The 25,870-nt window shown below is 44.3% G+C and overlaps 1 protein-coding gene and 1 long non-coding RNA gene across 7 annotated transcripts in view; one reads left to right on the plus strand and one right to left on the minus strand.

Moving 5' to 3' along the window:
* Nucleotides 1-10,361, plus strand: part of LOC140125953 (uncharacterized) — a 78,872-nt gene extending 68,511 nt beyond the window's left edge. The window contains exon 3 of the long non-coding RNA XR_011854744.1: nt 10,098-10,361. This is a non-coding gene — a long non-coding RNA (uncharacterized lncRNA). The remainder of the gene's footprint in view (nt 1-10,097) is intronic.
* Nucleotides 1-25,870, minus strand: part of CACNA1C (calcium voltage-gated channel subunit alpha1 C) — a 245,397-nt gene that overhangs the window by 126,160 nt on the left and 93,367 nt on the right. The window lies entirely within an intron of this gene.

The following is a 25,870-nucleotide window of genomic DNA, read 5'->3' on the forward strand; positions in this document are numbered from 1 at the left end:
AGGGATGTAAGAGGGGTCTACAGCGACTACAGGGAAGTAAGAGGGGTCTACAGCGACTACAGGGAAGTAAGAGGGGTCTACAGCGACTACAGGGAAGTAAGAGGGGTCTACAGCGACTACAGGGAAGTAAGTGGGGTCTACAGTGACTACAGGGAAGTAAGAGGGGTCTACAGCGACTACAGGGAAGTAAGAGGGGTCTACAGCGACTACAGGGAGGTAAGAGGGGTCTATAGTAACTACAGGGAAGTAAGAGGGGTCTACACTAACTACAGGGAAGTAAGAGGGGTCTACAGTGACTACAGGGAGGTAAGAGGGGTCTACAGTGACTACAGGGAAGTAAGAGGGGTCTACAGCGACTACAGGGAAGTAAGAGGGGTCTATAGTAACTACAGGGAAGTAAGAGGGGTCTACAGCGACTACAGGGAAGTAAGAGGGGTCTACAGCGACTACAGGGAAGTAAGAGGGGTCTACAGTTACTACAGGGAAGTAAGAGGGGTCTACAGCGACTACAGGGAAGTAAGAGGGGCCTACAGCGACTACAGGGAGGTAAGAGGGGTCTACAGCGACTACAGGGAAGTAAGAGGGGTCTACAGCGACTACAGGGAAGTAAGAGGGGTCTACAGTTACTACAGGGAAGTAAGAGGGGTCTACAGCGACTACAGGGAAGTAAGAGGGGCCTACAGCGACTACAGGGAGGTAAGAGGGATCTACAGCGACTACAGGGAAGGAAGAGGGGTCTATAGTAACTACAGGGAAGTAAGAGGGGTCTACAGCGACTACAGGGAAATAAGAGGGGTCTACAGCGACTACAGGGAAGTAAGAGGGGTCTACAGCGACTACAGGGAGGTAAGAGGGGTCTACAGCGACTACAGGGAAGTAAGAGGGGTCTATAGTAACTACAGGGAGGTAAGAGGGGTCTACAGCGACTACAGGGAAGTAAGAGGGGTCTATAGTAACTACAGGGAGGTAAGAGGGGTCTACAGCGACTACAGGGAAATAAGAGGGGTCTACAGCGACTACAGGGAAGTAAGAGGGGTCTACAGCGACTACAGGGAAATAAGAGGGGTCTACAGCGACTACAGGGAAGTAAGAGGGGTCTACAGCGACTACAGGGAAGTAAGAGGGGTCTACAGCGACTACAGGGAAGTAAGAGGGGTCTACAGCGACTACAGGGAGGTAAGAGGGGTCTATAGTAACTACAGGGAGGTAAGAGGGGTCTACAGCGACTACAGGGAAGTAAGAGGGGTCTATAGTAACTACAGGGAAGTAAGAGGGGTCTACAGTGACTACAGGGAAGTAAGAGGGGTCTACAGTGACTACAGGGAGGTAAGAGGGGTCTACAGTGACTACAGTGAAGTAAGAGGGGTCTACAGCGACTACAGGGAAGTAAGAGGGGTCTACAGCGACTACAGGGAAGTAAGAGGGGTCTACAGCGACTACAGGGAGGTAAGAGGGGTCTATAGTAACTACAGGGAAGTAAGAGGGGTCTATAGTAACTACAGGGAAGTAAGAGGGGTCTACAGCAACTACAGGGAGGTAAGAGGGGTCTATAGTAACTACAGGGAAGTAAGAGGGGTCTATAGTAACTACAGGGAAGTAAGAGGGGTCTATAGTAACTACAGGGAGGTAAGAGGGGTCTACAGCAACTACAGGGAGGTAAGAGGGGTCTACAGCGACTACAGGGAAGTAAGAGGGGTCTACAGCAACTACAGGGAAGTAAGAGGGGTCTACAGCGACTACAGGGAAGTAAGAGGGGTCTACAGGGAAGTAAGAGGGGTCTATAGTAACTACAGGGAGGTAAGAGGGGTCTACAGCGACTACAGGGAAGTAAGAGGGGTCTACAGCAACTACAGGGAGGTAAGAGGGGTCTACAGCGACTACAGGGAAGTAAGAGGGGTCTACAGCGACTACAGGGAGGTAAGAGGGGTCTACAGCGACTACAGGGAGGTAAGAGGGGTCTACAGCGACTACAGGGAAGTAAGAGGGGTCTACAGCGACTACAGGGAAGTAAGAGGGGTCTACAGCGACTACAGGGAGGTAAGAGGGGTCTATAGTAACTACAGGGAGGTAAGAGGGGTCTACAGTGACTTTAGGGCAGTAAGAGGGGTCTACAGTGACTACAGGGAAGTAAGAGCGGTCTACAGTGATTTTAGGGCAGTAAGAGTTGGGGATACAAGTAAAGAATAGTGGGTCTAGTGGCGCTGATTCTCATTGATACAAATCTTACTATTGGACTAGAATAACAAGGTTCTGCTCCGCTCTGACCAATAGGGGGCGATATTTAAAGAGATGTGTCCATCCTAATTCTCTTTGCATGGAATCAGTGATCATACAACCCCTGACACACAGGAACGCAAATACTACACAGCGCCAGTCACACATACATGATGACACGTCTACTACTAACAATGTGCAAGCAAGACAGAGCTGGACGACTGATTACATTATAGTATCCAGTGGTTTACTGGACACATTGTTATATATAGGTGGGATCATTAATAATCCTCCACAGCTGCAGGGGGCACAGAGCTGTCACATACACACAGGCCTCACCTGCAAGTGACAGGAGGCATCACAGAGACCGATCCTGTGTATTAGATCATGAAATATGTTTCTTCTCTTCTCTGTAAAAGATCCTCACATTGTGGTTCCTATGAACAATCTCACAAGTCCCTGGTAGGTTGAATATTGAAGAATTCCTCTGTAATTCCTCTCATTTCTCTCCGCACTGGATTCTACTGAAGACCGTGTGTCACTTTCATGCCCGAGGCCAAACGGAGATCCCGCGCTGGAAATTTGGGAACAGATCGTGCGGATCACCGAGGCAAAGAGGAAAATGTCTCTAATTTTCATGCACTCGCAAAGATAGAATTAAAATTGTGCGCATCACAGAATTTTCTCTTAAAAACGCCAAACACCTCGCCCGACCCTAGGTTTCACCCTCTCCGGCTTCTTCCCGGGGCCTGGGGTTCGACCTAATGTCCGGTGTTTAAGGCCAAAAATCCGGTGCATTGATTACATATAACTTTCTTAAAATGGTGCTGACACTTCTCATGTTCTCCACATTTTGCTACAGATCACAGAGTACAATGACATAGTTCTGCTCATGTAACCACCAATATACAGCGCAAAAGATCTTTCCATAAATGTGTCAGTGGTTGTCAGCCTCCTCGCTATGACTGGTGCACTTCTATCTATACCTAAACATTACAGCCAACATTTCTTTATACCTACAGATGTGAATTTAGTAATTGTCACCACCGTCCCCACAGATTGAAAACAAACCCAAGGGACAACTTAGTAGAATTCAGAAAAACTGTAGTGAACAGGAAGACTTTATAAAGTCGTAATGGACAGATGATAAGAAAGAAACTATACGGAGAATCTCTGAGCCCTCAAGGAAGTTACTGCGAGTACCCAGAGCGTGAAGGGGGAGAATAGAAAGAAACAGAATGGACCCGATTTTAGATACAAATTTTAGCAAGAAGGCATTAGGGATAAAAAGAATGATTAAAAAACACTGGCGCCTCATAACCAACGACCCCATACTAAAAACAGCGGTGACTGGCCAGTAACATCTAGTGAGGGAAAGGGGGGACAAAGACTCCAGCGTACAGGGCTTTTATTATAGGGATTGGGTAGATAAGGGGGTAGTAAAGGAATTGGGAGGAAACTAAAAATCTCATTTATATAACATAAAAACCACATAACTTGTAGCACCGGTCCAGTCTTATATATGATGATTTGCCCATGTGGCTTAAAATATGATGGGAAGAACGGGTAGGAAACTAAAAATAAGAATAGGGGAAGAAGATTACTATAAACCATCCATTATAGTCGGGGGGCTTCTAGTTACGCCAATGTAAGAAGGGGTTGAAGGGCCTATCCGCCCACTTTAGGGATGTACATCAACAAAATCCTAAAAGGTTGTGGTGTTTTTTTGGACTGGAAACAGTTAAACCCAATTGGAGGGGTGAGGACCTAAATAAAATCTTAATATTAGGGAAGGCTTCTGGATATAGCAGGTGGGAACACTACATCCATAGGGTCTGAACAAAGACTTTGATCCAAAAAGTTTCCTCGTTGAATCCCTCCAGGAAGATATATTGCATTACCTCGTGATGGGCTTGATAATAGCTCCTGCGTCATTGACATTGCGGCACTTGCTATATTTAACCTTTGCTTTACCGGCTATAGACTGTTCGGGTATATATCGCTACTGTGGCTCATTATAATAATGATAATGTATTATGGGCAATTACAGAGAGAGTCTCTAGCGCAAAACTCCAAATAACAAACAATGAAAGAGGTTCTGAGGATACGGACATGATGAGGTGATAGTAGTATGATTGGTTGTCTGGGCCGGACACGAGGATTGCATGTACATAGGGAGTAGGTAACGTTGGGACGTGGCAGGTATTTGGCTGTAATGTTTGGTTATAGATAGAACTGCACCAGTCATAACGAGGAGGCTGACAACCACTGACACATTTATGGAAAGATCTTTTGCGCTGTATATTGGTGGTTACATGAGCAGAACTATGTCATTGTACTCTGTGATCTGTAGCAAAATGTGGAGAACATGAGAAGTGTCAGCACCATTTTAAGAAAGTTATATGTAATCAATGCACCGGATTTTTGGCTTTAAACACCGGACATTACGTCAAACCCCAGGCCCCGGGAAGAAGCCGGAGAGGATGAAACCTAGGGTCGGGTGAGGTGTTTGGCGTTTTTAAGAGAAAATTCTGTGATGCGCACAATTTTAATTCTATCTTTGCGAGTGCATGAAAATTAAAGACATTTTCCTCTTTGCCTCGGTGATCCGCACGATCTGTTCCCAAATTTCCAGCACGGGATCTCCGTTTGGCCTCGGGCATGAAAGTGACACACGGTCTTCAGTAGAACCCAGTGCGGAGAGAAAAGAGAGGAATTACTGAGGAATTCTTCAATATTCAACCTACCAGGGACTTGTGAGATTGTTCATAGGAACCACAATGTGAGGATCTTTTACAGAGAAGAGAAGAAACATATTTCATGATCTTTTTGTAAATTGTTGGCTTATTTTGGGAGTGTGCTAGTTAGTAGCTCCTCTGGCTCTAACCCCTATTTACCAGTGTATTGTAACTTATTATATCTTATTATATCCAGAGTGTATCACTAGCAGAATAGTGAGTGCAGCTCTGGGGTATAATACAGGATGTAACTCAGGATCAGTACAGGATAAGTAATGTCATGTATGTACAGTGACTGCACCAGCAGCAGAATAGTGAGTGCAGCTCTGGGGTATAATACAGGATGTAACTCAGGATCAGTACAGGATAAGTAATGTCATGTATGTACACAGTGACTGCACCAGCAGCAGAATAGTGAGTGCAGCTCTGGGGTATAATACAGGATGTAACTCAGGATCAGTACAGGATAAGTAATGTCATGTATGTACACAGTGACTGCACCAGCAGCAGAATAGTGAGTGCAGCTCTGGTGTATATTATAGGATGTAACTCAGGATCAGTACAGGATAAGTAATGTCATGTATGTACACAGTGACTGCACCAGCAGCAGAATAGTGAGTGCAGCTCTGGGGTGTAATACACGATGTAACTCAGGATCAGTACAGGATAAGTAATGTCATGTATGTACACAGTGACTGCACCAGCAGCAGAATAGTGAGTGCAGCTCTGGGGTATAATACAGGATGTAACTCAGGATCAGTACAGGATAAGTAATGTCATGTATGTACACAGTGACTGCACCAGCAGCAGAATAGTGAGTGCAGCTCTGGAGTATAATACAGGATGTAACTCAGGATCAGTACAGGATAAGTAATGTCATGTATGTACACAGTGACTGCACCAGCAGCAGAATAGTGAGTGCAGCTCTGGAGTATAATACAGGATGTAACTCAGGATCAGTACAGGATAAGTAATGTCATGTATGCACACAGTGACTGCACCAGCAGCAGAATAGTGAGTGCAGCTCTGGGGTATAATACAGGATGTAACTCAGGATCAGTACAGGATAAGTAATGTCATGTATGTACACAGTGACTGCACCAGCAGCAGAATAGTGAGTGCAGCTCTGGAGTATAATACAGGATGTAACTCAGGATCAGTACAGGATAAGTAATGTCATGTATGTACACAGTGACTGCACCAGCAGCAGAATAGTGAGTGCAGCTCTGGAGTATAATACAGGATGTAACTCAGGATCAGTACAGGATAAGTAATGTCATGTATGCACACAGTGACTGCACCAGCAGCAGAATAGTGAGTGCAGCTCTGGGGTATAATACAGGATGTAACTCAGGATCAGTACAGGATAAGTAATGTCATGTATGTACACAGTGACTGCACCAGCAGCAGAATAGTGAGTGCAGCTCTGGGGTATAATACAGGATGTAACTCAGGATCAGTACAGGATAAGTAATGTCATGTATGTACACAGTGACTGCACCAGCAGCAGAATAGTGAGTGCAGCTCTGGAGTATAATACAGGATGTAACTCAGGATCAGTACAGGATAAGTAATGTCATGTATGTACACAGTGACTGCACCAGCAGCAGAATAGTGAGTGCAGCTCTGGAGTATAATACAGGATGTAACTCAGGATCAGTACAGGATAAGTAATGTCATGTATGTACACAGTGACTGCACCAGCAGCAGAATAGTGAGTGCAGCTCTGGAGTATAATACAGGATGTAACTCAGGATCAGTACAGGATAAGTAATGTCATGTATGCACACAGTGACTGCACCAGCAGCAGAATAGTGAGTGCAGCTCTGGGGTATAATACAGGATGTAACTCAGGATCAGTACAGGATAAGTAATGTCATGTATGCACACAGTGACTGCACCAGCAGCAGAATAGTGAGTGCAGCTCTGGAGTATAATACAGGATGTAACTCAGGATCAGTACAGGATAAGTAATGTCATGTATGCACACAGTGACTGCACCAGCAGCAGAATAGTGAGTGCAGCTCTGGAGTATAATACAGGATGTAACTCAGGATCAGTACAGGATAAGTAATGTCATGTATGCACACAGTGACTGCACCAGCAGCAGAATAGTGAGTGCAGCTCTGGGGTATAATACAGGATGTAACTCAGGATCAGTACAGGATAAGTAATGTCATGTATGCACACAGTGACTGCACCAGCAGCAGAATAGTGAGTGCAGCTCTGGGGTATAATACAGGATGTAACTCAGGATCAGTACAGGATAAGTAATGTCATGTATGTACACAGTGACTGCACCAGCAGCAGAATAGTGAGTGCAGCTCTGGGGTATAATACAGGATGTAACTCAGGATCAGTACAGGATAAGTAATGTCATGTATGTGCACAGTGACTGCACCAGCAGCAGAATAGTGAGTGCAGCTCTGGAGTATAATACAGGATGTAACTCAGGATCAGTACAGGATAAGTAATGTCATGTATGTACACAGTGACTGCACCAGCAGCAGAATAGTGAGTGCAGCTCTGGAGTATAATACAGGATGCAACTCAGGATCAGTACAGGATAAGTAATGTCATGTATGTACACAGTGACTGCACCAGCAGCAGAATAGTGAGTGCAGCTCTGGGGTATAATACAGGATGTAACTCAGGATCAGTACAGGATAAGTAATGTCATGTATGTGCACAGTGACTGCACCAGCAGCAGAATAGTGAGTGCAGCTCTGGAGTATAATACAGGATGTAACTCAGGATCAGTACAGGATAAGTAATGTCATGTATGTACACAGTGACTGCACCAGCAGCAGAATAGTGAGTGCAGCTCTGGGGTATAATACAGGATGTAACTCAGGATCAGTACAGGATAAGTAATGTCATGTATGTACACAGTGACTGCACCAGCAGCAGAATAGTGAGTGCAGCTCTGGGGTATAATACAGGATGTAACTCAGGATCAGTACAGGATAAGTAATGTCATGTATGTACACAGTGACTGCACCAGCAGCAGAATAGTGAGTGCAGCTCTGGAGTATAATACAGGATAAGTAATGTCATGAATGCCTGACATGTAATCAACCCTCTGATTGGTTGCCGTAACAAAGCATTATGTGAGATATAAGAGCCTGACATAATCACTGAATATTCTTAATTACACAGAGAAGAGAATGGAGATCAATTACACAGGAAACAAAATAACCACAAAGTTCTGAGGAAACACAATCAGTGTCACCACAAACCCCATTACTGCTTTCAGAGAGAACAATATAAACATCTTACCAGGGAACGACACGGCAAGAGAAGTAGTACTGTGCACGTATACAGGAGAAGTAGTACTGTGCACTGTATATATATATACAGGAGAAGTAGTACTGTGCACTGTATATATATACAGGAGAAGTAGTACTGTGCACGTATACAGGAGAAGTAGTACTGTGCACTGTTTATATATACAGGAGAAGTAGTACTGTGCACTGCCCATATATACAGGAGAAGTAGTACTGTGCACTGTATATATACAGGAGAAGTAGTACTGTGCACGTATACAGGAGAAGTAGTACTGTGCACTGTATATATATATACAGGAGAAGTAGTACTGTGCACTGTATATATATACAGGAGAAGTAGTACTGTGCACGTATACAGGAGAAGTAGTACTGTGCACTGTTTATATATACAGGAGAAGTAGTACTGTGCACTGCCCATATATACAGGAGAAGTAGTACTGTGCACTGTATATATACAGGAGAAGTAGTACTGTGCACGTATACAGGAGAAGTAGTACTGTGCACTGTATATATATATACAGGAGAAGTAGTACTGTGCACTGTATATATATACAGGAGAAGTAGTACTGTGCACGTATACAGGAGAAGTAGTACTGTGCACTGTATATATATACAGGAGAAGTAGTACTGTGCACTGCCCATATACACAGGAGAAGTAGTACTGTGCACTGTATATATACACAGGAGAAGTAGTACTGTGCACTGTATATATATACAGGAGAAGTAGTACTGTGCACTGCCCATATATACAGGAGAAGTAGTACTGTGCACTGTATATATACAGGAGAAGTAGTACTGTGCACAGTATATATATATATACAGGAGAAGTAGTACTGTGCACTATATATATACAGGAGAAGTAGTACTGTGCACTGTATATATACAGGAGAAGTAGTACTGTGCACTGTATATATATACAGGAGAAGTAGTGCTGTGCGCTGTATATATACAGGTCCAGTATAAAGGTTCTGGTTCCGGTAGATGTCTCGGCTATGCGGTGTTGTGATGTTGCGGTGTTGCGTTGCGATGTGTTGGTTGTAGTTGGGCCTCGGCTTCGCCTCTTCTGTGGGACCATAAACTTTGCAAATCACAAAATAATTGATTGCCAAAAAAAATATTGTAGCGTCGCCCGTCGCTCTGTGAAATTGGAATTAATCTTCGTTATTGTTGCGTTGTGGTCCTGACTGCGCGGCTTATTCCCTACAAGTAGATAATTACACATTATGGCGGCGTCCCCGCGGCTCGGCTTTATGCCTCTTACTACACTTCAGCGTTCCTGTCATTTTCCACACGCCGGTTATGTCACAGACACAACATCGCAGCCATGACGCCGCCGCCGCGCCATTTATTTCTTCATCGAATCACAGACAATCGGTCGTGTGGTTATGTAAGGGTTAATAGTAGTCAGAGGGGGAGGGGTCGCCGGCGCGTTACGTGTCTCTGCATCACGGGTGATTAAAAGGGAAAAAAGTAATAGGTAACGGAGATAAGAATCCGAGCGGAGATGCCCCCGACGCAGCGCGCGGACCGGGAGCCGGCTCATTATCACAGGCGTTGCCATGACAATAGGCTGTTGCCAGGTAGCCGGAGTGAGAATCTGCAGGCCTAAAAATAAAGCTGTTCTGCTTCTTATCTCCTCCGCCCACCCCGGGCACTGCCAATATGGCCGCCATCACCTTACCCCATTACCTCGGGCACGTCATCAGCTCTCCCGACAGAACTTTACTGTTTCCCAAAACTTATACAAAAATAAAATATACAAAAAAAAAACTTCCCAAAATTTAGCATAGAATTGCATTTTTAAGTTGTTAGTGCACTGGGGGCGGGGCTTCACCCTCCCATGTTCTGATTTCTATAGGTGCATCGTGTGAAAGGGCGGAGCCTTGTAATGATGGACATCATACAATGAGACAGACGGGTGCACCAATAGCCAAAGCCCCGCCCCCAGGACACCGAGAGACGGAAAGGTAAAATATATGGAAACAGAAAGGATAAGAAGCTCCAGACACAATGATCCGGGAGCAGCAGGACCCCACTGATAGGAAGCCGGAGGATACCCCAATAATGGCGCATCTGCGGTAAGTGCAGCGTCTCCTCCTGATCACAGGGCACACGGGTCCGGGAGGAGGAGGTGGCTCCCTGCACCGCGCCTCATCTGTCCATATACACCAGAATTTATTATGTTATTGTTGTTTACTCGAACACAAAATCCTGGAAATCTGACGTCCCCTGAGACGCAGCATCACCCCCAAGTCTCCAGCAGCAGCCGAGGGTAATGTTACCGTAACCGAGGAGAGGAAACTCCCATCATCTGCCCACCACAACTCCAGAACAGCAGAATAATACCAACAATATCACTATAATACCGCCATCCATCACCAACAATATGACTATAATACCGCCCTCCATCACCAACAATATCACTATAATACCGCCATCCATCACCAACAATATCACTATAATACCACCATCTATCACCAACAATATCACTATAATACCACCATCTATCACCAACAATATCACTATAATACCGCAATCCATCACCAACAATATCACTATAATACCGCCATCCATCACCAACAATATCACTATAATACCGCCATCCATCACCAACAATATGACTATAATACCGCCCTCCATCACCAACAATATCACTATAATACCGCCATCCATCACCAACAATATCACTATAATACCACCATCTATCACCAACAATATCACTATAATACCACCATCTATCACCAACAATATGACTATAATACCGCAATCCATCACCAACAATATCACTATAATACCGCAATCCATCACCAACAATATCACTATAATACCGCCATCTATCACCAACAATATCACTATAATACCACCATCCATCACCAACAATATCACTATAATACCGCCCTCTATCACCAACAATATCACTATAATACCGCCATCCATCACCAACAATATCACTATAATACCGTCCTCCATCACCAACAATATCACTATAATACCGCCCTCCATCACCAACAATATCACTGTAATACCGCCATCTATCACCAACAATATCACTATAATACCGCCCTCTATCACCAACAATATCACTATAATACCGCCATCCATCACCAACAATATCACTATAATACCGCCATCCATCACCAACAATATCACTATAATACCGCCCTCCATCACCAACAATATCACTATAATACCGCCCTATATCACCAACAATATCACTATAATACCGCCCTATATCACCAACAATATCACTATAATACCGCCCTATATCACCAACAATATCACTATAATACCGCAATCCATCACCAACAATATCACTATAATACCGCCCTCTATCACCAACAATATCACTATAATACCGCCCTCTATCACCAACAATATCACTATAATACCGCCCTCTATCACCAACAATATCACTATAATACCGCCCTCTATCACCAACAATATCACTATAATACCGCCCTCTATCACCAACAATATCACTATAATACCGCCCTCTATCACCAACAATATCACTATAATACCGCCCTCTATCACCAACAATATCACTATAATACCGCCATCTATCACCAACAATATCACTATAATACCGCCATCCATCACCAACAATATCACTATAATACCACCATCCATCACCAACAATATCACTATAATACCGCCCTCCATCACCAACAATATCACTATAATACCGCCCTCTATCACCAACAATATCACTATAATACCGCCCTCTATCACCAACAATATCACTATAATACCGCCCTCTATCACCAACAATATGGCTAAAATACCGCCATCCATCACCAACAATATCACTATAATACCAACATCCATCACCAACAATATCACTATAATACCGCCCTCTATCACCAACAATATCACTATAATACCGTCCTTCATCACCAACAATATCACTATAATACCGTCATCCATCACCAACAATATCACTATAATACCGCCCTCTATCACCAACAATATCACTATAATACCGCCATCCATCACCAACAATATCACTATAATACCGCCCTCTATCACCAACAATATCACTATAATACCGCCCTCCATCACCAACAATATCACTATAATACCGCCATCCATCACCAACAATATCACTATAATACCGCCATCCATCACCAACAATATCACTATAATACCGCCCTCTATCACCAACAATATCACTATAATACCGCCCTCTATCACCAACAATATCACTATAATACCGCCCTCTATCACCAACAATATCACTATAATACCGCCCTCTATCACCAACAATATCACTATAATGATAAAATGGTAACGGCTCACCCCTACTAGACTGCAATCGTCATGATGTCGGTTTTGGCCGGGTGCACGGAATATCCCAAAGCGTTGGTCCGGAAATCCAGAGTAGTATATATGAGTAGCAAACACAAAAAAATTATAAAAAGGTGGGAAATCCGGCATCCATACAGAGAAGATCCAAATACAAACAGTGAAAGGCACAAAAAAGAAAAATATGCAGCACTAACGCGTTTCCGACTATTGCTATAGCCCAAAACGCGTTACTGCTGCAGATTTTTGTTTTTTGTGTCTTTCACGGATTCTATTTGGATCTTCTCTGTATGGATGCTGGATTTCCCACCTTTTTATAAATTTTTTGTGTTTGCTAATAATATCACTATAATACTGCCCCCTATGTACAAGAATATAACTACTATAATACTGCCCCCTATGTACAAGAATATAACTACTATAATACTGCCCCCTATGTACAAGAATATAACTACTATAATACTGCCCCCTATGTACAAGAATATAACTACTATAATACTGCCCCCTATGTACAAGACTATAACTACTATAATACTGCCCTAATATACTACAGATGCATGTAGGAGACAATAACCCATATTTATTAACCCCTTGATGACAAGGCCCTTTAATGCAGTGAAATTGGTTAAAAAAAAATGTATCTGGGCTTGGATGTTACGGCTGTCACTGTCCTCCCCAAATGACAGGTCCTCTTCATTCCTTTGGTCGGTACGATCACAGAGATAACAAATTCATAAAAGGTTCTTATAATTTTTTCATATATTTACAAAAATTACTAATTCTTCATTTTCCCATCTTCTGGCACTAATAACTTTTTCGTACTTCAGGCTCCGGAGCTGTGGGTGGTTTCATCTTTAGCGATTTTTGATGCCGTTTTCAGTACTACCAATGTTACCATTTTAAGGACCGTACGACTTTTTGATCACTTTTTAATGAATTTTTTTATATTTTGAAAAATGGCAAATAATTGTGGCATATTCGACTTTTGTGCGCTATTGTCCATTACGGGGTTAAACGGCAGAAATAACCGTTATTGTATATATAGTTTTCACAGAATACTGGAGCAGGACACTAGATGAGGCCCAGTGTGTATGATATGGCGCTGATACTAATGCTTCCCCTCTCTCTGCTGCGCTATATGACAGTCGTGTCTCTATGGTGCGCTGTTCCTCTTATCTCCGGCCATGGAGGAGGTCGGCCTCTCCTGTCAGGTGCCATCATTTACCATACAGCAGCGAAGAGATAAGAGGAGGGGCGCAGACACCCAGATAATGTCATATGTGACTCCTCCACTGCACATAGCGGCCCCTCATTCATCAAACCCAGTGCAGTTACCTGTGTACACTGCAGGGGGCGCCAGAGGCAGGAATTGTGCTGCACTTTTTTAGTGCACCTATAACATGATCCTATACTGACCCTAGTTGCATCGTGTATAATTCTGCACTCACTATTATCCTGTATTATAACCCAGAGCTGCACTCACTATTCTGCTGCTGGTGCAGTCACTGTGTACATACATGACATTACTTATCCTGTACTGATCCTGAGTTACATCCTGTATTATACTCCAGAGCTGCACTCACTATTCTGCTGCTGGTGCAGTCACTGTGTACATACATGACATTACTTATCCTGTACTGATCCTGAGTTACATCCTGTATTATACCCCAGAGCTGCACTCACTATTCTGCTGCTGGTGCAGTCACTGTGTACATACATGACATTACTTATCCTGTACTGATCCTGAGTTACATCCTGTATTATACCCAGAGCTGCACTCACTATTCTGCTGCTGGTGCAGTCACTGTGTACATACATGACATTACTTATCCTGTACTGATCCTGAGTTACATCCTGTATTATACTCCAGAGCTGCACTCACTATACGTGACGTTATAATGCTGTATTATCCTTCAGAGCTGCGCTCCCTGTGCTGGCATGTATGTAGTATTAGTTGCTCCCCGCGGTGTATTGATCAGTAGGAGGTAATAATGATCACATAATACACTGTTATGGTCGGCAGTGGTGGATCAATGACAGAGCTCAGACATTGATTGGCGTCTGAAAGAAACTGATTACAATCTTAAATACTACAAACAGGACCCAGATTTCCCGGGACCCAGATTGGGATGATCCAGTTATCGTCTCTCCATTCTCACTGTCCTATAATTAGTAATACAATCAGAAATGTCTGCACTGCAAGTCATTTCTTCTGTGAATCAGGGGGATTAGGATGAACACCGCTACAAGCTTACAGTAAATCCTCAGATGTTACATCACTGCAATCTTTTATTCTATTCATGAACCAGGAAGAACAGGATGAACTCTTTCACCACTGATTTGGAGCAAAGGAGAGAAGTCCTGGAAAAGTGAGACGGGTGAGAAGTGGGCGACACATGAGGGGTTAACGTGATACATCGAAGGGACATGTATCTTCACTTGGATCAGTTTTTTTTCTCTTCCTTTTGCAGGTTTTTTTGGGGGGGACATTTTAGGTGCAATTTTGGGACTATGAGGAGGTTGTAAGAAGTTGGCCAGTGGGTGCGTCTGTTACAGTGTTCCGAAATGTATCTTTCCAAGACTGACCCCCTTATTAGTACACGCTCCTAAAAAGTCGCAAAAAAATCAAAAAACCTAGCAAGATACACAGCACTGATAACATATCCCGACTACAGAGAACTTTCAAAAGTCACAAAGGAAAACAAATGATACATGTGTCCCTCTTACTTCTACTCCACTCACATACAAAGCTGCAAGCACATGGTTAAAGCATTATAGTGACAGCACAAGCAGAGAATCAATTCATATGACCAGAGGAAGCGTCTGGGAATACAAAAGTCACATGGGAACAGGAATACCATCACTGCCCATCATATAATTATAGATAGAGAGAGAGATAGGAGATAGATAGATAGGTAGATAGATAGATAGGAGATAGATAGGTAGATAGATAGGTAGGTAGATAGATAGATAGATAGATAGATAGATAGATAGATAGATAGATAGATAGATAGATAGGTTCAGTGAAGAGGCAGCACTCCTTGTAGTAGTGAAAGGGGTGAAGCTTTATTCCATAAAAAGCGACGTTTCGGTGTACTGTTACACCTTTATCAAGCTTGATATCAATGCTTGATAAAGGTGTAACAGTACACCGAAACGTCGCTTTTTATGGAATAAAGCTTCACCCCTTTCACTACTACAAGGAGTGCTGCCTCTTCACTGAACCTGTATTGGAGACCCTGGCCAAGGGATCACCGGCTTCTGCACCCACCACTAGCTGTGCTGCTCTGGATCTTCTACTTTTTAGATAGATAGATAGATAGATAGGAGATAGATAGATAGATAGATAGGAGATAGATAGATAGATAGATAGGAGATAGATAGATAGATAGGAGATAGATAGATAGATAGGAGATAGATAGATAGATAGGAGATAGATAGATAGATAGGAGATAGATAGATAGATAGATAGATAGACAGGAGAGAGATAGATAGGTAGATAGATAGATAGATAGGAGTTAGATAGATAGGAGATAGATAGATAGGAGATAGATAGATAGGAGATAGATAGATAGGAGATAGATAGATAGGAGATAGATAGATATACATATAGATAGATAGATAGATAGATACATAGGAGATAGATAGATATACATATAGATAGATAGATAGATAGATAGATAGGAGATAGATAGATAGATAGATAGGAGATAGATAGATAGGAGATAGATAGATAGATAGATAGATAGATAGATAGATAGATAGATAGATAGATAGGAGATAGATAGGAGATAGATAGGAGATAGATAGATAGATAGATAGATAGATAGGAGATAGATAGATAGGAGATAGATAGATAGATAGATAGACAGGAGAGAGATAGATAGGTAGATAGATAGATAGGAGTTAGATAGATAGGAGATAGATAGATAGGAGATAGATAGATAGATAGGAGATAGATAGATAGGAGATAGATAGATAGATATACATATAGATAGATAGGAGATAGATAGATAGATAGACAGGAGAGAGATAGATAGGTAGATAGATAGATAGGAGATAGATAGATAGATAGATATACATATAGATAGATAGATAGACAGGAGAGAGATAGATAGGTAGATAGATAGATAGATAGATAGGAGATAGATAGATAGGAGATAGATATACATATAGATAGATAGATAGATAGATAGATAGGAGATAGATAGGAGATAGATAGATATACATATAGATAGATAGATAGATAGATAGGAGATAGATAGATAGATAGATAGATAGATAGGAGATAGATAGATAGATAGGAGATAGATAGATAGATATACATATAGATAGATAGATAGATATACATATAGATAGATAGATAGACAGGAGAGAGATAGATAGGTAGATAGATAGATAGGAGATAGATAGATAGATAGATATACATATAGATAGATAGATAGATAGATAGATAGATAGATAGGAGATAGATAGATAGATAGGAGATAGATAGATAGATAGATAGATAGATAGATAGATAGATAGGAGATAGATAGATAGATAGGAGATAGATAGATATACATATAGATAGATAGATAGATATACATATAGATAGATAGATAGATAGATATACATATAGATAGATAGATAGATAGATAGATATACATATAGATAGATAGATAGATAGACAGGAGAGAGATAGATAGGTAGATAGATAGATAGGAGATAGATAGATAGATAGATAGATAGATAGATAGATAGGAGATAGATATACATATAGATAGATAGATAGATAGATATACATATAGATAGATAGATAGATAGATAGATAGATAGATAGGAGATAGATAGATAGGAGATAGATAGATAGATAGATAGATAGATAGGAGATAGATAGATATACATATAGATAGATAGATAGATGGATAGATAGATAGGAGATAGATAGATATACATATAGATAGATAGATAGATAGATAGGAGATAGATAGATATACATATAGATAGATAGATAGGAGATAGATAGATATACATATAGATAGATAGATAGGAGATAGATAGATATACATATAGATAGATAGATAGATAGATAGATAGATAGATAGATAGATAGGAGATAGATAGATATACATATAGATAGATAGATAGATAGATATACATATAGATAGATAGATAGATAGATAGATAGATAGGAGATAGATAGATATACATATAGATAGATAGATAGATAGATAGATAGATAGGAGATAGATAGATATACATATAGATAGATAGATAGATAGATAGATAGATAGATATACATATAGATAGATAGATAGATAGATAGATAGATAGGAGATAGATAGATATACATATAGATAGATAGATAGATAGGAATATCTTTCTATCTATCTATATGTATATCTATCTATCTATCTCTCTCCTCTTTCTCTCCTTGGCTGGGAGTTGTGGGGATGGACGGGGTAGCTCTGCTATTACAGAGAAGTCTAGATAATAATCTCCGGGCTGCGGCTCCTGCACCAGTGATTGATGACTTTCCCCTCAGATGTCATAGTGAAATGCTGGATCCACTGCTGAGGGAATGCACACATTGGATTTTTTTTATGCAGCTTTGGATGTGACTGGTGTATTAAATTAATTGTATTGATCATGATGGTTATAGGAAGAAAGTAAACTTATGGATATTTCTATTCCGCAGGTGTACAGAGTCTTAAAAGTCATGCCGGCTCTGCTGGGGATTCTGGGGAGATAAGTATTCCAGGGGTCGAAATATTTCCTTGCCAAACCAGTTCCCTCCACTGTAATGACGAGATGTAATAACTTGGAAACAGCACTGCCCAATGATGGAGATGTACAGGCAGTGATGGAGGTGTACAGGCAATGATGGAGGTGTACAGGCAGTGATGGAGGTGTACAGGCAGTGATGGAGGTGTACAGGCAATGATGGAGGTGTACAGGCAATGATGGAGGTGTACAGGCAATGATGGAGGTGTACAGGCAGTGATGGAGGTGTACAGGCAATGATGGAGATGTACAGGCAATGATGGAGGTGTAAGGCAATGATGGAGGTGTACAGGCAATGATGGAGGTGTAAGGCAATGATGGAGGTGTACAGGCAATGATGGAGGTGTACAGGCAATGATGGAGATGTACAGGCAATGATGGAGGTGTACAGGCAGTGATGGAGATGTACAGGCAATGATGGAGGTGTACAGGCAATGATGGAGGTGTACAGGCAATGATGGAGGTGTACAGGCAATGATGGAGGTGTACAGGCAGTGATGGAGGTGTACAGGCAATGATGGAGATGTACAGGCAGTGATGGAGATGTACAGTCAATGATGGAGGTGTACAGGCAGTGATGGAGGTGTACAGGCAGTGATGGAGGTGTATAGTCAATGATGGAGATGTACAGGCAGTGATGGAGATGTACAGGCAGTGATGGAGGTGTACAGGTAGTGGTGGAGGTGTATAGTCAATGATGGAGGTGTACAGTCAATGATGGAGGTGTACAGTCAATGATGGAGGTGTACAGTCAATGATGGAGGTGTACAGGCAGTGATGGAGGTGTATAGTCAATGATGGAGGTGTATAGTCAATGATGGAGATGTACAGTCAATGATGGAGATGTACAGGCAATGGTGGAGGTGTACAGTCAATGATGGAGGTGTACAGGCAGTGATGGAGGTGTACAGGCAGTGATGGAGGTGTATAGTCAATGATGGAGATGTACAGTCAATGATGGAGATGTACAGTCAATGATGGAGATGTACAGGCAATGGTGGAGGTGTACAGGCAATGGTGGAGGTGTACAGGCAATGGTGGAGGTGTACAGGCAATGGTGGAGGTGTACAGGCAATGGTGGAGGTGTACAGGCAATGGTGGAGGTGTACAGGCAGTGATGGAGGTGTACAGGCAGTGATGGAGGTGTACAGGCAGTGATGGAGATGTACAGGCAGTGATGGAGATGTACAGGCAGTGATGGAGATGTACAGGCAGTGGTGGAGGTGTACAGGCAGTGATGCAGGTGTACAGGCAGTGGTGGAGGTGTATAGTCAATGATGGAGGTGTACAGGCAGTGATGGAGATGTACAGGCAATGATGGAGGTGTACAGGCAGTGATGGAGATGTACAGGCAATGATGGAGATGTACAGGCAATGGTGGAGATGTACAGGCAATGGTGGAGGTGTACAGGCAATGGTGGAGGTGTACAGGCAATGATGGAGGCTGTGGCAGTGTTGTACTGGTGGTGGTAGTGATGTACAGGCTGTGGCAGTGGTGTACAGGCGGTGGCAGTGGTGTACAGGCGGTGGCAGTGGTGTACAGGCGGTGGCAGTGGTGTACAGGCGGTGGCAGTGGTGTACAGGCGGTGGCAGTGGTGTACAGGCGGTGGCAGTGGTGTACAGGCGTGGCAGTGGTGTACAGGCGGTGGCAGTGGTGTACAGGCGGTGGCAGTGGTGTACAGGCGGTGGAGCTGGGGTACTGGTGGTGGCGGTGATGTACAGGCGGTGGCGGTGGTGTACTTGTGGTGGCGGTGATGTACAGGCGGTGGCAGTGGTGTAAAGGCTGTGGCGGTGATGTACAGGCGGTGGCAGTGATGGTGATGTACAGGCTGTGGCAGTGGTGGTGGCATACAGGCGGTGTCACTGGGGTACTGGTGGTGGCGGTGATGTACAGGCGGTGGCAGTGGTGTACTTGTGGTGGCAGTGATGTAAAGACTGTGGCGGTGATGTACAGGCAGTAGTGGAAGTTTACCGGCTGTGGCAGTGATGTACAGGCGGTGGCGGTGATGTACAGGCGGTGGCGGTGATGTACAGGCGGTGGCGGTGATGTACAGGCGGTGGCGGTGATGGTGGTGTACAGGCAGTAGTGGAAATTTACCGGCTGTGGCAGTGGTGGTGATGTACAGGCAGTAGTGGAAATTTACCGGCTGTGGCAGTGGTGTACAGGCGGTGGCGGTGGTGTACAGGCGGTGGCGGTGGTGTACAGGCGGTGGCGGTGGTGTACCGGCTGTGGCGGTGGTGTACCGGCGGTGGCGGTGGTGTACCGGCGGTGGCGGTGGTGTACCGGCGGTGGCGGTGGTGTACCGGCGGTGGCGGTGGTGTACCGGCGGTGGCGGTGGTGTACCGGCGGTGGCGGTGGTGTACCGGCGGTGGCGGTGGTGTACCGGCGGTGGCGGTGGTGTACCGGCGGTGGCGGTGGTGTACCGGCGGTGGCGGTGGTGTACCGGCGGTGGCGGTGGTGTACCGGCGGTGGCGGTGGTGTACCGGCGGTGGCGGTGGTGTACCGGCGGTGGCGGTGGTGTACCGGCGGTGGCGGTGGTGTACCGGCGGTGGCGGTGGTGTACCGGCGGTGGCGGTGGTGTACCGGCGGTGGCGGTGGTGTACCGGCGGTGGCGGTGGTGTACCGGCGGTGGCGGTGGTGTACCGGCGGTGGCGGTGGTGTACCGGCGGTGGCGGTGGTGTACCGGCGGTGGCGGTGGTGTACAGGCTGTGGCGGTGGTGTACAGGAGGTGGCAGTGGTGTACAGGCGGTGGCAGTGGTGTACAGGCGGTGGCAGTGGTGTACAGGCGGTGGCAGTGGTGTACAGGCGGTGGCAGTGGTGTACAGGCGGTGGCAGTGGTGTACAGGCGGTGGCAGTGGTGTACAGGAGGTGGCAGTGGTGTACTGGTGGTGGTAGTGATGTACAGGCTGTGGCAGTGGTGTACAGGCGGTGGCAGTGGTGTACAGGCGGTGGCAGTGGTGTACAGGCGGTGGCAGTGGTGTACAGGCGGTGGCAGTGGTGTACAGGCGGTGGCAGTGGTGTACAGGCGGTGGCAGTGGTGTACAGGCGGTGGCAGTGGTGTACAGGCGGTGGCAGTGGTGTACAGGCGGTGGCAGTGGTGTACAGGCGGTGGCAGTGGTGTACAGGAGGTGGCAGTTGTGTGCAGGCGGTGGCAGTTGTGTGCAGGCGGTGGCAGTGGTGTACAGGCGGTGGCAGTGGTGTACAGGAGGTGGCAGTGGTGTACAGGAGGTGGCAGTTGTGTGCAGGCGGTGGCAGTTGTGTGCAGGCGGTGGCAGTGGTGTACAGGCGGTGGCAGTGGTGTACAGGCGGTGGCAGTGGTGTACAGGCGGTGGCAGTGGTGTACAGGCGGTGGCAGTGGTGTACAGGCGGTGGCAGTGGTGTACAGGCGGTGGCAGTGGTGTACAGGCGGTGGCAGTGGTGTACTTGTGGTGGCGGTAATGTACAGGCGGTGGCGGTGATGTACAGGCTGTGGTGTGTATTGATGACAGGGTGTGTAATGTATTGTACTGAAGCGTTCGGCTCCTTAATCCTCACAGAGAAGGTTAATTAACATGTAATTAAGTCGTGGACCCGTAACGATGCAGAGACTCCGCATAATTACATTATTGACGCTGCAAATTCATCAAATTCTAGAAATTATTGTAACCTGAGGATTTTCGGCTGCGTGCAGGACCCAAGACAGAGGAAAGCGACCAATCAGATCATCCCGAGGCCTGCACCAACCAACCAATAAGAACATATGAGAATTTACTAAGATTTAACCTGCAGCCAATCAGATAAATCCGCAGGACTGAACCAACTAGAACATTGGCCATGAGACCATTAGAACATTCCTAGAACTGAACCAATCAGAAGCTGATGAGATGGTTAGAACATTCCCAGGACTGAACCAATCAGAAGCTGATGAGATCATTAGAACATTCCTAGAACTGGACCAATCAGAAGCTGATGAGATCATTAGAACATTCCTAGAACTGGACCAATCAGAAGCTGATGAGATGGTTAGAACATTCCCAGGACTGAACCAATCAGAAGCTGATGAGACCATTAGAACATTCCTAGAACTGAACCAATCAGAAGCTGATGAGATCATTAGAACATTCCTAGAACTGGACCAATCAGAAGCTGATGAGATCGTTAGAACATTCCTAGAACTGAACCAATCAGAAGCTGATGAGATCATTAGAACATTCCTAGAACTGGACCAATCAGAATCTGATGAGATCATTAGAACATTCCTAGAACTGAACCAATCAGAAGCTGATTAGATGGTTAGAACATTTCCAGGACTGGACCAATCAGAAGCTGATGAGATTGTTAGAACATTCCCAGGACTGGACCAATCAGAAGCTGATGAGATTGTTAGAACATTCCTAGAACTGAACCAATCAGAAGCTGATGAGATCGTTAGAACATTCCTAGAACTGGACCAATCAGAAGCTGATGAGATTGTTAGAACATTCCCAGGACTGGACCAATCAGAAGCTGATGAGATCGTTAGAACATTCCCAGGACTGGACCAATCAGAAGCTGATTAGATTGTTAGAACATTCCCAGGACTGGACCAATCAGAAGCTGATGAGATCGTTAGAACATTCCCAGGACTGGACCAATCAGAAGCTGATGAGATCGTTAGAACATTCCTAGAACTGAACCAATCAGAAGCTGATGAGATCGTTAGAACATTCCCAGGTCACACGCAGATTAGGGGCAATCGTAGACCCTTCTTGCTCTACACTAACCACCGATCAGATACTTAGAACATTCCAGGGCAGAAGCGACCAATCAGATTAGTGCAACATTTTCAAGAATGTAACAATACGGAGCCAATCCAATAATGAGCTCACTCCTGGAAGCAGCCAATCAGATCACAGCACACTACAACACCTGTTTCCTCTGCGCGGTCTCTGGTTATCACCTGCGCGCCGCTATCTCCATGGCCGCTGCTGTCAGTTAGACCATTATAGGTCATGGCGGTCTCTTATCTGAGCCGTGACGAGCTGATAACAGCGGAGAATAGCTTTCTGGCAGACAACGGCAGAGGACATGCCAAGGTCTGATGCCCTGATGTGACTGAGCAAATAACTGGGATGAGACTGCAACCTGGAGCTATTATCAGCACAGGCCACGCCTCCTCTCAACCCCGCCCATACTGGGGAGGTAGCAGTAAAGCATTACACTGCCGAAGTTTGTCACTTTAATACTGGATTGTGTGTGTGTGTGGGGGGGGGGGGTATTCCTCAATATTTAGCTGAATCCTTACTAAATAAGGATGATTATTACACCAGTGTATAAATAAAGTCTGGATGGAGTTGCCCTTTAAGTCATTAGAATCTATTGTGAAGCCAAGGACTGGGGGGAGGGGATAGGTGGGTGGAAGACGTATCTGTTCATGGTGACGCCAGTATCATGCAGGATCACACACAAGTCTCCCATACAATCACACGACACCCGAGGGTGAAGTTACTGGAGGATTAACCTTTTCAACTCCAGGGTGGTTGTCCCCCTGTTGCCGTTAACCTGATGTTGATCTCTCACCGTTGTCTCGGCCTCAGAGCCGGATGATTTGCAATTGTGTAGAAATTTCAGGGTTTGGATCCAGAATAACAAGGTGTGAGTCATCCCCAGACGCTGGCGGCCCAAGATGATCAGCGCCGAGCGTGACTGGAAAGATTATCCCGCTCCATGGACTCAATTCAAGACATGACTCCCTACATCTGACACATCTCCAGCCCAGGTGACCCCTGCCCGGCCATGACCTGACAACTACCCCCTAACACTGAACCTGAGGTACAAGAGAGGGGTGAGAGGTCAGGGGATAATAACCATATAATCCATCCATGTCACTATATACAAGAGACCCCCAGGTTATACCGGCTGTACTTATATCATTATATACAGGAGATCCCCAGGTTATACCGGCTGTACATATATCATTATATACAGGAGATCCCCAGGTTATACCGGCTGTACATATATCATTATATACAGGAGATCCCCAGGTTATACCGGCTGTACATATATCATTATATACAGGAGATCCCCAGGTTATACCGGCTGTACATATATCATTATATACAGGAGATCCCCAGGTTATACCGGCTGTACATATATCATTATATACAGGAGATCCCCAGGTTATACCGGCTGTACATATATCATTATATACAGGGGATCCCCAGGTTATACCGGCTGTACATATATCATTATATACAGGGGATCCCCAGGTTATACCGGCTGTACATATATCACTATATACAGGAGATCCCCGGGTTATACCGGCTGTACATATATCATTATATACAGGAGATCCCCGGGTTATACCGGCTGTACATATATCATTATATACAGGAGATCCCAAGGTTATACCGGCTGTACATATATCATTATATACAGGAGATCCCCAGGTTATACCGGCTGTACATATATCATTATATACAGGAGATCCCCAGGTTATACCGGCTGTACATGTATCATTATATACAGGAGATCCCCAGGTTATACCAGCTGTACATATATCATTATATACAGGAGACTCCAGGTTATACCGGCTGTACATATATCATTATATACAGGAGCTCCCCAGGTTATACCGGCTGTACATATATCATTATATACAGGAGATCCCCAGGTTATACCGGCTGTACATATATCATTATATACAGGAGATCCCCAGGTTATACCGGCTGTACATATATCATTATATACAGGAAATCCCCAGGTTATACCGGCTGTACATATATCATTATATACAGGAGATCCCCAGGTTATACCGGCTGTACATATATCATTATATACAGGAGATCCCCAGGTTATACCGGCTGTACTTATATCATTATATACAGGAGACCCCCAGGTTATACCGGCTGTACATATATCATTATATACAAGAGACCCCCAGGTTATACCGGCTGTACTTATATCATTATATACAGGAGACCCCCAGGTTATACCGGCTGTACATATATCATTATATACAGGAGATCCCCAGGTTATACCGGCTGTACTTATATCATTATATACAGGAGACCCCCAGGTTATACCGGCTGTACATATATCATTATATACAGGAGATCCCCAGGTTATACCAGCTGTACATATATCATTATATACAGGAGATCCCCAGGTTATACCAGCTGTACATATATCATTATATACAGGAGATCCCCAGGTTATACCGGCTGTACATATATCATTATATACAGGAGATCCCCAGGTTATACCGGCTGTACATATATCATTATATACAGGAGATCCCCAGGTTATACCGGCTGTACATATATCATTATATACAAGAGACCCTCAGGTTATTCCGGCTGTACTTATATCATTATATACAGGAGATCCCAAGGTTATACCGGCTGTACTTATATCATTATATACAGGAGACCCCCAGGTTATACCGGCTGTACATATATCATTATATACAGGAGATCCCAAGGTTATACCGGCTGTACATATATCATTATATACAGGAGACCCCCAGGTTATACTGGCTGTACATATATCATTATATACAGGAGATCCCCAGGTTATACCGGCTGTACTTATATCATTAT

Source organism: Engystomops pustulosus, chromosome 4 (assembly GCF_040894005.1).
Source record: "Engystomops pustulosus chromosome 4, aEngPut4.maternal, whole genome shotgun sequence".
NCBI classification, from domain to species: Eukaryota; Metazoa; Chordata; class Amphibia; order Anura; family Leptodactylidae; genus Engystomops; species Engystomops pustulosus.